The following is a 13702-nucleotide window of genomic DNA, read 5'->3' on the forward strand; positions in this document are numbered from 1 at the left end:
CACTCTGGGTAAGCTAAGGGCAACAGAACCCTTCTCATGTTTAGGCCAGGTGCTGAGAGGGGAGAGGGTCACTAGGCAGACATTGAGACGACCTCAGGACTCCAAGGACTAGGGAACAGTCAGGGCTGAAGACTTTTTATTTGGACTATTAGAAAAGGGAGAAAAAACACTGGAGCTTCAAAGCACTGCATTCTTCTTAATTTCTTATTGTATGATGCAGGATTAGTAACTGACACTTAAAATTATGATTTTTAATATGAATATTCTGAGTATTCTACTTTTTTGCCAAATAATAGAATACCATTAATCCCCATGGTTGGCTACCTAGTGTGTGACTGATTATCTGAAAATAACCTTCGGTGAAGGGAGAGCCCTTGGCTTCAGAGAAGACTGTCTTCTTAGACAATTCCCAGAAACAGAACACAGCACCCGTGTATCTGAGCGTCTACAGAGCACTCCCAAACCTACGTTTTGGATCTGCCCATTTCATCTTAAAGCATTTGGAGAAAATTGAGTTAGGACTGAATTAAACAAAGGTCCCTCTGTACATGTCCAGTGCAATTCTTACAAATGTAAATACATTGGAAACAGGAGTGACCCAGAAACGTGAATCTCAACTAGGACCTCCTTCTCAAGACAAAGAACGGAGGTTCTTGGGAAGAGACTCTATGTGCTTACACTCATCTTCAGCTCCATTTCCTGATGATGCTATTTCATGGCCCTGTGCTTATGGACCACCTAAAGCTGGCCTAAAGCTGCCTACAGGAGACTGGTGCTGTTCACTAATGTCTCAGTTTCCTAAATTAAAATTTCTCATTCTGAGTTCGGTTTCCATCACCTTTTCCAACTGTCTTTCCCCTCTAGTTCAGTGCTGTAAGCATGAAACCATCAGAGACAAGGGAAAATAGACAGAGGGAGGATGTGACAGGAAGTAGAAAACTCTATGTGTTCACATTCATAAAGATTTGGAAGAATGAAGATGTGCTTCTAAAAAATATGCAATTTAGTTCAATGTGTCATGGTGTCAGAAATGTTAAAATCAAGATAAAATATCATTTGTTGCCTATTGTACAAAGGAAAAATAAATGGGTATTTTATTAATGTAAACCCCTCCAAATAATAGGTATTTAATTTAAAGAAGAAAACTTGTTTATATTTGATGTAATCTAGTCTGATTTTCTTTCAATCTCCTAAAGCCTTATTGGGAGTCATGCTTGGAGCTGTGAACTGTGGCTTATTATTTTGTATCTAGGAACTTCTATCTGGAGAATCAATGTTTGTTACCAGTGGCCTGTGCTCCGACTCTAAACTTCTATGTATTCTTTACTTGCAACATTGGAGCTGTGAGGGATGGTGACTGAAATTCTACTCTCGTGTTTCCAGGAAGTGAGTTGCATTTCAAAACAGGCAGAACTGGATGCAACACTTAAAACACAATCCATTTAAAAACATACTTATTAATAGATACAAGTAATAACTGAATGATAAATTGCTAGGGAAAGAAAGACGGGAAGTAAGTACACAGGGTCAGGCATCTATGCCAGTCATTATTTGTTGTAATAGAAAACTTTTAATTTTCATTACTTAATTTTTGAGACAAAGCCTTGAGCTCTTGATCCTTCAGCCTCTGCTTTCCCAAAGCAGGGATGACAGGCATGATCTACCATGCCTGGCTTGGTGTGAAACGTGCATTGAGCCAGCTAGAGATACAGCACCAAAGAGAGACTCATCTTATGACTCCTTGCATTTAAACTAACTCCATAAAATATGTTCTTCCTTCTGCAGCAAATGTTAGGATCATGCAGGGTATCACTCTTCTCGTGGCTCCACATCATATAGAAACACAGAGACCTTTTATGTTATTCTCAGAACTTCTACATGGTTCCCTCCTGTAATGAGCAGTGACCTGTCCCAAGTGGAAAACGAGGCTTTGAACCAATACATTTAGTTCATTCATAGACGATAAATTATTGAATATACTTATGGACCTAATCCCATTTTCTAGAAGCCTTATAAATCAAAACCATGTTGAACAAATTTTCTCTCAAGGGGTTTCAAATTAAAAGTATTAGACAAGAAACAATGTCTGGCTGGCTCCCAGATCAGCCTCAGGCCGCCATGTTCCTGCACTAGAGTCTGACACAGGCTGGCCACCTTAGTGGCACCAGGCTGGGACCCATGAGATATTGGTGTGACTGCTGCCTCCTACCGGCTAGCTCTGTGGCTTCCACAGTTCTAGGCATGGCTCCTGGGCTAACTTTGACGTCCCCACAGTGCTTGGCTTACTCCCAGACAATAACCACCATCCTTGCAGTTAGACATAGCAATACCCAGTAACCCAGTTAAGATTATATATATGTGTGTGTGTGTGTGTGTGTATACATATATGTATATATACACATATAAATATATACATACACATACATATACACACGTATATATGCAAATGCTTAATACACAAGATGCCCACACAATTAGAATTGTTATCCCAATTATCTAACTTTTTGATATGAATAACTACTCAAGACTGCTAGAGACATGCAGGTAGATGCCTGCCACCATCTCACCTCTCTCTTGTTTCTTCTCCTTCTCTCTCCTTGCGTTTTTTCTCTCCTCCCAACTCCTAGCTCCACCTCCCTCTTCTCTGTCCAATGACAGGGCTCCTGCTGCAAATACATTGGGCAGGAAATTTCTGCCACAAGTAACCCTCTTGAACCTTCCAGAGGCAGTGCAGCCAGGGGACATTCAAAGAGAGTATTCTTCTGAGTTTCTCTTTAAACAGACTTTTAGTTTTTCCTCCTTTCATGTTGGCTCCTTGAGCCTCATTGTTCAATCTTATTCCCCTGCATCTGCACACATACCCGGTGACAGCAAGTCACCTACAGACTGTCTTTCCCAGACTCTCTCTTCTCTCCCTTGATTGACTGCACGATCAAGTATTTCTGTTTCCTTTCTCAGTGTTTTGCCCTTTTCTCCAATTCTTCCCTAACTATTTAACATATTCTCTGGAACACAGGATCTCACCTTGAACAAAGAGTAATTATACTTTTACAAGTGTGAGTTACCACTTGTTGCTTGCAAGTTCTACTATATTGGGTTGTTCTGATTTATTTATTTATTTATTTATTTATTTATTGTTCTGTAATTTTCAGGAACTGCTTCTATAATAACAAACAATTGTTTGTTGTTATGAGTTATGCAGTTTTTTTTTTTTTTCACAGAACGAGGCCTGAAAGATCTCTGAGGCAGGGATTAGTTTTATATTTGCTTCTGTGTCTTAAAATGACTTATAAATATTATATTGGTCAACTTGACTACCAGACATAGCTCTAACTCCACCTCCTGTCTGCAGTGTCATTTTAGGGTAGATATTAAAATGTATTTCTAGAGAGATTGCACCAAAAGCAACATATTATCTCAGCATCGGAGCCTATAGCCTCCAAATCCAGTGATGATGTCACCCATAGGTTTCAGAGACCCAAGAATCTGTTGCCATGGCAACTGCTATATATTCCCAGCGTTCACTTGCCCTCCCTTACCTGTACATAGCTGTACATGTGATTGTATCATGGGTCAAATAAAAGGCAGAGCCCCCTTGACCTTTTCTCTTTCCTTCTTCTTCTTGGCCATTCCCCTTCATCTCCCAATAAACCTCTCCCTAGAGCTGTGCTGGCCTGGTGTGATCTGTCCGTATATGAGCCGCTATTCTAACACAACATTTGGTGCTGAGACCTGGGAATCTCTAGACCCAGGTGTGACCACTGCGGTGGCCTTGGTGACCCACCAGTGACCGTGACCAACTGATCATGTGGACTGTTACCCAGCCTCCGATGCAGCTACCAACACAGCCACTGATGCCACCACGTGGATTTCTGCCACTGCATCCAGACTGCTGCCATCTGGTGCTGCAGGACACACAGACTTCCACCACGTGAGCTGCGGCTGCCACAGAACACATGAACTTCTGCCACGTGAGCTGCTGTGGGGCACATACACCTCTACCACGTGGGCTAGCTTCTGCCATATGAGTTAAGGCCCACAGGCTGAACCTCATTCGGATGGGTCCACCACCTGCACAGCTCCACTTTTCCTGCTATCAGATCGCTCACACAAGTGTCAGCAGATTGGTAAGGTTTTCCCTCCAGTCAGCAGGGAGGGCCTGGTCCCCCAGAAAGGTCTGGCCAACCTTTATGGGCTAAGGGGCTGGCATTTCACAGCCACAGTCCCTATGACCAGCCTCCTAGCCGATGCAAAAGATAGGACCCTTGGGTGGCTTCCCTCTCAAAAGTGGTTTTCATAACCTGCCCCCCAACCCTTGGGCTCTTGCAGCTGTTCAGAAAAGCCTAGGCCTAGGTGGAGACACTTTCTGGTGAGTCGAGGACTCATCGTAGCCCCTAGATTGTTCACATGACAACCTAGACATCTAGACTGGCTGTACATTTGTAATTCATTACTGAACTTTTTCTCTGGATGCTGGTACAAACAGTTTAATAACATCCTCATCACCCAATGGATACCTCGTTGTTCTTGACTTCAGGCTCCCCAGTAGAAAATCTCCTGGAAAATCTCCAATCTCTGAAGTTAATGCCCGCTTTTATAGCATCAAAGCTGGTACACCTCTGAAATAAGGTCTGGATTATACAATAGCTCTAAATGGCCACTTAATAGCACATTAGGCCCAGTTATCTTACAGAATCTTCATACATACTGCCAGTCGTCTGCTAAATGGAAAGAGGTCCCCTGTGCCCAAGTGTTTCCATATCTTAGCTCCAACCCCTCTCTCTGTTCTTCTTTGTCCCCAATCCAACTTCTCCTTGCCATGAAACCTCCACCAGATGACACTACAACCCTTGATCCAGCTGAAGAACCACCTCCTTTCTGCTGCAGATCTGTTTTTATGCCTTCAAAAACCCAATTTCACCTCAGTTTCTTCTCACCAGACTTCCCCAGAGCCTCCTTGCTCGACCTCTCCAGATCCCTCCCCTTCTCCTGTGCCAGCTGTAGGTCACTGCAATCACCCTGCATTGGCACCTACTTTTAGCCTTCTCATCACCTGCTCTAAGGCCACAGCCAAACCCCCAAGTCCCTCTCTCCCGGGGACACCTGATCCAGCACCGGTCCTTCCTCTAAGGGAAGTTGCTGGGGTAGATGACCTAGTCAGAGTACATGTTCCTTTCTCGCTGAGTGAACTTTCTCAAATAGAAAGCAGACTGGGTTCCTATACCTCTAACTCCTCTGCCTTTATGAAAGAGTTCCAGTACATTACTCAATTTTACTGCTTGACTTTCTACAATATGCATATGATCCTGATGAACGAAGGTGAGTTTGGGAGTAGACGAGAAGACATGCAGATGCAACTCATCAAACTGATGGAACATATCCAATCTGATCTGAGGCAATACCTGACCAAGATTTTCAATGGAATTATAATTCCCCAGGCAGTAGATTCATAACCTGCCTCTTGGCTGGTCTCCATAGGGCAGCCTAAAAAACAGTAAATTTTGAAAATCTCAAAGAGGTCATCCAGGAGAAACAAGAAAACACATCTCAAATTTTAGAACATCTTACAAAGGCCTTATTGCAATATACTAATCTAGACCCTAAAATCCCAGAAGGTAAGCAACTTCTGCTGACCTACTTTTTTTCCCAGAGCCACCATGACATAACAGCTAAACTTAGGAAGTTGAAGGGGACTCTAACTCTACAGGCAGAAGTTTTGGCATTGGCCTTCAAAGTGTACCATGAGAGAGATGAAAAGACCCGCAGACAAAAATATCATACGCTGGCACAGGCTGTGTGACCAGTCCCAGCCACTGCCCTGGACTCTTGGTCTTCTAAGACTCAGAGACCAACAAACTCCTGCTACAAATGTGGTCAACAAGGTAATTGGAGAGGGCTTGCCCTAACTCCTGCAAGCCAAAAGAGCCATGTCATAGGTGCCATCAGGAGGGACATTGGGCTGTTGATTGCCCTCACTTTTCACGGGACAGAGGAACATTACTTCCAAGTAACCCTCCAGCTGCTCTCCTAGGCTTGGCTATGGACAACTGAACTAGGCCCAACCTCCCTTGACCTGACCACTGCCATCACTAGCAGGGAGCCCTGGGTAGTCATCATGGTATGTGGGCTGCCCATCTTCTTCTTCTTAGACATTGGGACCACTTACTCTGTCCTGATGATGTTTTGGGGACCCACTTCTCCCTTTCATTCCCTTTTTGTCTGGGTAGAAGGACAACTTTACCTTTCTCACCAGACCCCACTACTTAGTTGCATTTTTAGGGGTATTCCTCTCACCCATTCCTTTTTGGTAGTATCTACATGTCCTGTCCCCTTATTGGGAAGGGATATTTTAGCTAAGTTGAGAGCCTCTATTTCCTTTGCCCCACCCCCATTCGCCAAACTCAAGCTCGCCAGCAGCCACTCTGCTCCTTCTTCTAGCCAGTCAACCACTAACCCTAATATGTTGTTTCCTTTATCAGGTTCTCAGATAGACCCACAAGTCTGGGATGTCCAAAATCCTTCTGTTGCTAAACACCATTCTCCTGCTGTCATCTAATTACTGGACTCTACCAGCTACATTACCCAAACTCAATACCCTCTCTCTTTCTTCAGACCCTCAGGGGACTTGAGCTTATCATTTCTGACTCCTTAAGAAAAAAACTCCTCCATCTTACCTCTTCCCCCTTTAACACCCCTATACTAGCATTTAAGAAACCTAATGGAATGTATTGTCTGGTTCAAGACCTCAGATGCATTAATTCTGCAGTGGTTTCCCTCCATCCTGTTGTGGCTAACCCTTACACTACTTTCCACTATCCCCTCAGGGACTTCCCATTTCTCAGTCTAGATCTCAAGGATGTGTTTTTCTCTATCCCTCTAGATGCCCAGTCACAGGACATATTTGCCTTTACCTGAACAGATCCTGACACCCACTTTTCTACCCAACTTACCTGGACTGTTCTACCTCAGGGATTCCAGGACAGCCCATACCTATTTGGCCAGGCCCTGGCTTCTGACTTACTTTCTCTGTCTCTCCCTAAATCTAAGATTGTTGATTACATAGATAACATTCTTCTCTGTAGCCCCTTTCTAAAAATCAGCCAAGCTGGCACCTCTGTTCTTCTGAATTTTCTTTCCAGTTGAGGTTACAGGGTCTCTCACCTTCTAAAGTACAACTGTCCACTCCTCAGGTCACCCAACCCACAAGGCTATCATCTTAGATAGAAAGAATCTGATTCAGTCTATAACTGTTCCTTCTACAAAGGAAGAGATTTTGTCATTCCTAGAATAGCCAGTTTTTTTACACTCCTGGGTTCCTTCCTTTTCCCCTCTTCCCACCCCTTATATGAAGTGGTGTAAAGCCCCACCCACGAACCACTTCTCAAACCTGTTACCAAGCCTTTTCAAAGGCTCCAACAGGCTCTCCTTAAGGCCCCAGCCTTGCATCTCCCTGACCTGACTCATCCTTTTTCCTCTCTATGTAACTGAAAAAGAGGGATTTGCCCTTGGAGTCCTAGGTCACCAAATGGGACCCTCTTTTGTACCTGTAGCATACCTGTCAAAAAACCCCTAGATCTAACCATCCAGGGATGAGCACCTTGTATTCATACTTTACCAGCCACTGAACTCCTTGAGAGTCAATAAAACTAACCTATAACCATCTTCTCTTCTGATAACCTGTTACAGCTCCTAACTTACAAAGACTTACAGACTCTACCTCCTTCCAGAGATCTTTCTTTTCAGGTAGCACTAGTAGAAGACTCCACTCTCACCTTGCAATCATGTCCACTTCTTAATATTTCCAATCTTCTTCCTCTACCAAATACTAACCACTCCCTATCTCATTCCTGCATTGAAACTTTAGAGGAAATATTACCTCATCCTTCACACATAACGAGGGTGCATTGCCTCAGGCCATCTATACTTGGTATACAGATGGCAGCTCCTTTCTAAACGAAGGGGCCAGAAAAGCTGGCTTATGTCATAATGTCAGACACAGAGGTGGTTGAGGCATAGGCTCTTCCTGCTCATACCACCAATCAACAGACTGAACTAATAGCCCCTTACCTGTGCTTTTAAACTGGCAAAGAGACAATCCCTCAACATCTACACAGCCTCCAAATACACTTTTCACATCCTCCTGTTTCAAGCTGCTATCTGAAAGGAGCTCCAGTTACAACAAAAGGAGGATCAGTAACTAATGCAAACCAAATTATGGCCATGCTAAAGGCCTCCCATCTCCCCACAGCTATTGGGATTGTCCACTGCAGATCTCACCAGATAGATGGCTCTATTGTCTCCAAGGGAAACCTCTGAGCCTACGAGGCAGCTAGGCTCAGACTCATCTTAGGGGCCTAGACTCATCTCACCCTCCCCAAGACTTTCTTATACTGCAACCCGCATCTCCCCTCACTCCTTGTTAAACTCTGTCCTATCTTCACCAACCTTTTCATCCTAATAGCCAAGTTGTCTTATTTTGTTAAGACCCTCCTGCATCCTACTCCTGAGGTCTTAAGTTTTTTTTTTAAATCTATCCCTGCCTCCTGCAAAATCTGTTAGATGTCATACTACAACTTCAAGTATCATAGTACCCCTTTTCCTACCCATAAGGCTAGAGGTTCCTTTCCTGGAACTCACTGGCAACTTGGCTTTACCCACATGCCCACTGTCAAATGTGCCAAGGGTAGAGGCATTTCCCACAACTAACAAAAGGGCTCAGACAGTTTCTGATCTCCTCCTCTGAGAGATCATCCCCTGATTTGGTGTCCCAGCCTCCCTCTAGTCATACAGTGATTCTGAATTCACTTTCCAAATTTCTCAGACTCTATGTAAAGCTGTAGACATCCTCTGGCATTTTCATATTCCCTTCCACCCCGAGTCTTTAGGTAAGGTACAAAGAACTGCTTTTTAAAAATCACTCTTGTCAAACTGTCACAGGAACTTCACCTCAATTGGGTAAAACTCCTACCTCTGGCTCTTTTCAGGCTACAAGCACTCCCCAAGTGACTTCTCCTCATCTCACCTTTTGAACTCATGTACAGATGTCCTATCTTAACTCCTGGTCTTTCACCTAAATGCTTTGCCCTCCCAGATCATCTACTTACCCCATTATTTTGCCACCTCCTCTCTCTTCTATGGAACTTTGCTCACCACCATCTGCCCCAGCCATACACTGTCCCCTGTCCACTGCCTATTAACATTGGAGACCAAGTTCTTCTATCCTCTCCAGACCATTGGCTCTCACCTCTCTCTCCTAAATGACAGGGCCCTTTCAAGGTAATTCTCTTGATCCCTACAGCTGCTAAACTTGAGAGACTCTTTTGTTGGGTCCACCTGTCTCATCTCTAACCTTTCACCCCTCCACCTAAAAATTACTCTTCTTCCTACATGTTGATCCTAACAGGACTGTGCTCTCATAAGCTCCAGAAGACATTGAGACCACCCACCTTGTCCCCAATCAGAAAATGAGACTCCACTCCGGCAGCTGTGCTCACCTCACAGGATTAGACATGGGTTTCTCATTCTTCCCCTGCTGTTCATTTCCACCAAGGGTAGCCCTTACATCTGGAGATTTGAGGTTCAAGAAACCTCCACTGATAACAGTCTTTCCAAATAAGGTCAGGAAACTACCCCATAGCCGGATGCCAGGAACCGATTCAAATTGCTGTCATTTCTATATCTGTTACCCCATCTAAATATTATGATCTCTTTGCTTGCTTTCTCTCTGACAAGACAAAAGATGATTGTAAAAAATAGCCAGATGAATATGGGGGCTGCCCATATTGGTCTTATCAGATACATATGTTAGGATCATGGACCAATCACTTCTTCTATCAACAACACAAGACACTCTTTTTCTACATGCAAGATCCATGGAATCTCAATTTCTGTTATAGGATTACTAGCCACTGTCCACAGAGAATCCCAATGTGAATGTTTACCAATTGGATTCTGATGGCGAAAGCTACACCCCAAATTGATGACCACCCTAGACAGCAGAAAGCAATTTAAGAGATCTGACACCAATATTTATTTCCCTTCCACCATCAATGTTCCCCTCCCTCCATTTTTCTTCTATTTATGATAAGAAAAAGGGAGGTATGTTGGCATCAGAGCCTACAGCCTCTGAATCCAGTGATGACATCATCCATAGGCGACAAGAACCAGAGCGTCTGTTGTTATGGTAACTGCCATACATTCCCAGGGTTCACCTGCCCACCTTTTCCTGTGCACACAACAATGCACGTGATTATGTCATGGCCCAAATAAAAGGCAGAGCCCCCTGACTTTTTCTCTCTCTTTGCTTCCTTTTCATCACCACCCTTCATTCTTTTCTCTTTTCCCCTTCTTCCCCAATACACCTCTTCCTGTAGCTGCCTGGCCTGGTGTGATCTGTCTATATTCGAGCCGCCATTCTAACACAACACTTAGTAGCTGTACTGTTAGTTGCTAGCGAAGGTAGATAGAGAGCCTATTCTTTGAGAATCAGGAACCAGTCAGGTCATAGATTAAATAAATTCCTTAGCCTTCTTAATCCTCAATTCTACCATCTAAAATATTATGTTAGTGGCTCTGTTAAATGAAATAATGATAAAAATGACACTTAGCAGCGTATGTGTACTCATGAAACAGGTGCCACTATTAACACAGTAATAATTCTGCTTGACACTATCAGAGATTATGCTGAAGAAGGCAAAGGAAGAAATTAGCCATTGGAGTTCTATCCACTACAGTTATCTCAGGGGCCAAAAATAAATAACACGTCAATATACATCATTGACTTAGTCATGCAAGTAACAGCATAGTATCTACTAGTTGACCCCACAATACCGCAAGGGGACCAATAACTATGTGAAAGGGCTAGGGAATAAAGTTCTCAGAAGGTAGTTCATGAAAAATCACACCTGCCCCATACACTAATTTTCCTTATCAATACAGAGCTCTAGCTGTACAGAGAATTGTGGGGAATTCTGAAATATTTGGATCAAATCGTGTAAATGAAGGAGGAGGTACAGATCAGGTCAGGAGTCAGAGGCTTCACTTCTTATTAGGGGATTAGAAAATTTGGAGGTTTTTTTTTGTTTAAGTTTTATTGACTTCTTTAAAAATAATTTAAGTATCATTGTTTATCTGCCTGTGGTCAATAGAAGCATGGTTTGGTGAGCTCCTGGAAGTCAGAAGACAACCTTCAGAATGGTACTGAACTGTCTGTTTCCAACACACGGGTCCTGAGGGTTTAGGTACCAGCACCTGCCTTGCTTTTCTTTCTTTCCTCCCGTGTGTTCAGGTGCTATTTTTGCTTGTTTGTTTAAATGAGTTTGTGGCTGAGTGCAATGAGGTCTGTGCATTTAAATGGCTCTGATACTAGAAAGAGCTGTCAATCACTAGACTGAGGAGATTAGCTATCTTGTGACATTGGTGAAATTCTGGACTGGACTGAGCCACTGTGGAATGGGGAGCAATGGGTCCACTTCTCTGTAACTCTGTGTTATGACGGTGTGACTCAGTGAGACAGGCAAACGTTTTATTGAAAGTGCCCTCTGTTACATCGCTGCTTTGTATCATTATCTTCCCATCAGAACTTCCCTTGAACTCCAGAATTCTGCTTTCTCTATCTCTGCAATTTTTCCTTCAAATTTTTCCAATCAAGAACTGTGGAAAAGGAGAGCTCTGGTCATCAACATGGGGTGACTGCTCACTTCTCCATCTTGTGTCTTCTCTATCTACTGAAAAACAGAAGCACTAGAGGGATATAGGAACAGGGCTACGAGTCAAGAGGAATAGATATAAAAATGGAGTAAGTACTCATGAGTATATATGATTATATGTAAATCTTGTGTAATTTGGTATTGTTGCTATTACAATAGTTTATTTGCTTCTGAGTCATGTTGCAGAGTGATCCTTCAAAAGCAAGCTGTTCAAGAAGATTTTCAAGTAAAGCTGGAATGTCTTGTTCAGACCAAGAGATATGTAAATTGCAGTGTAAACTTGAGAAAGCAAGGCCCTGTGAGTCCTCTAGGGGGCAGAAAATCAACTACTGAAGTCAAAGACATTGGTAAAATTTCAGGAAGTTTGTTATTAAAATCACCATTAGGCTAAAGGAGGAAACAAACAGGTGGATGAATTCAACCCATGACCTTGAGAAGAAAGTCAACAGCACTCAGAGGAAAAGATGGCAGAAAAAGGGGAAAGAAAGTGTGCAGGAAGCCAGCAGAATGAAAGAGAAGCCTACTAGGGACATTGAGGTTCTGAAAAATGAGAACTTTTGGAATTGTAAACTCAATTAATTAAATAAAAGCCATAATAGAATGGATTAAAAATGGACACCACATCCAGAAGAACATCATGGATGGAGGCCAAGGTTAAGGTCATACTATCTTCAAATATCAGTAAAAGAAAAATTAAGAGAATGGCTATGTATCTACAAATTTTGGATACAGTCAAGAGACTGAATTTAAGAATCTGCATGCTAGAAGGATCTGAAATAATAACTAAATGCACAGAGGATCCATTCAAGGAACTTATAGCAGAGAATTATCTAAATATAGAGAAAGAAATAGGCATCTAAACACAAGAGTCCTTTCTTGGACAACCTGGCCAGAGCTCAGGATCTTTCTGCTTCTGCCTGCTAGGTATGGGGTTACACAGGTGTGGGATTATCCAGGTGTGGGGTTATCCAGGTGTGGGGTTATGCATGTGATACAGGCCTTTTTTATTAATATATTTATTGATACTGTTTAATCAGGAGTTTCCAAAATCTGACTCCTAAGTTCTCAATTACTTCTCTATTCCAGTTCTTGGGCCTCTGGCAAACTCTGTGTTTTTCATTAAGTCAGACACTTAAAGTGTTCAATTCAATATTCTTGTAAGTATAGATACTCCAGTAAGATAAAAAAAAAATCCCCTTTAACCCATATTTCTTTGTAGGTTAAACTACAAAATGAATACATAAAAGACTCTAAATTTATAAGCTGAGAATCTTTTCTAGAAAGTAAAAAATTAACCACATACATCAAAGCTGCTTATAGCTTTGGAAACTACAGAAGGAAGCAAAATCTAAGCATAAGATTAGGTACAAAGATATGAATGCAGAGACCACACATGCCATTGGGAACTGACACATTTATAGGGACGCTGCAGAAACTTAGACTTATGTGGTACCTATATGTATTCAACTACTATCAAGACAATTGGTTGGAAAATTAACTATCTTTGCTTGTTAATGCTTAGTGTTCATCACACACAGTATTTTCATAGTTTCTCCTAAATGATTTTTGAGTATAGAAGGCAGTCTATCTTGGTCCCATGTTTTGAATTTTGTAGTCTTCTCAAATGACAGTAATGACTAGTTTAGAAAACATAGTCAAGTTATTTCACTGACCTTAACATGTGAGTTGGAGTTCCTTAGTGTAGTTTAAAGCAAAGCAGAAAAATCCTTAGTGTGGCAAGTACTGTTAACAACTCCTGGTTCTCCTCATGCTAGCAGCAGATGAGACAGTCAATGGCCTGCAGGTCTATGATGTTGCAGCAGCATGCATGTATAATAGCACCACCATTTTTGCTCAAAGTGTATGGTCATTGGAATCTCCATTGTAGATTTTATGTGGGGAGATACTAAAAGTACAAAACGTAAATTTTGTTAAACTTTGCATAGGGTTTAATCCTATATATACACAAGAGAACATCACAGCCTTTCTTTAGT

This window comes from Arvicanthis niloticus, chromosome 7, assembly GCF_011762505.2.
Source record: "Arvicanthis niloticus isolate mArvNil1 chromosome 7, mArvNil1.pat.X, whole genome shotgun sequence".
NCBI classification, from domain to species: domain Eukaryota; kingdom Metazoa; phylum Chordata; class Mammalia; order Rodentia; family Muridae; genus Arvicanthis; species Arvicanthis niloticus.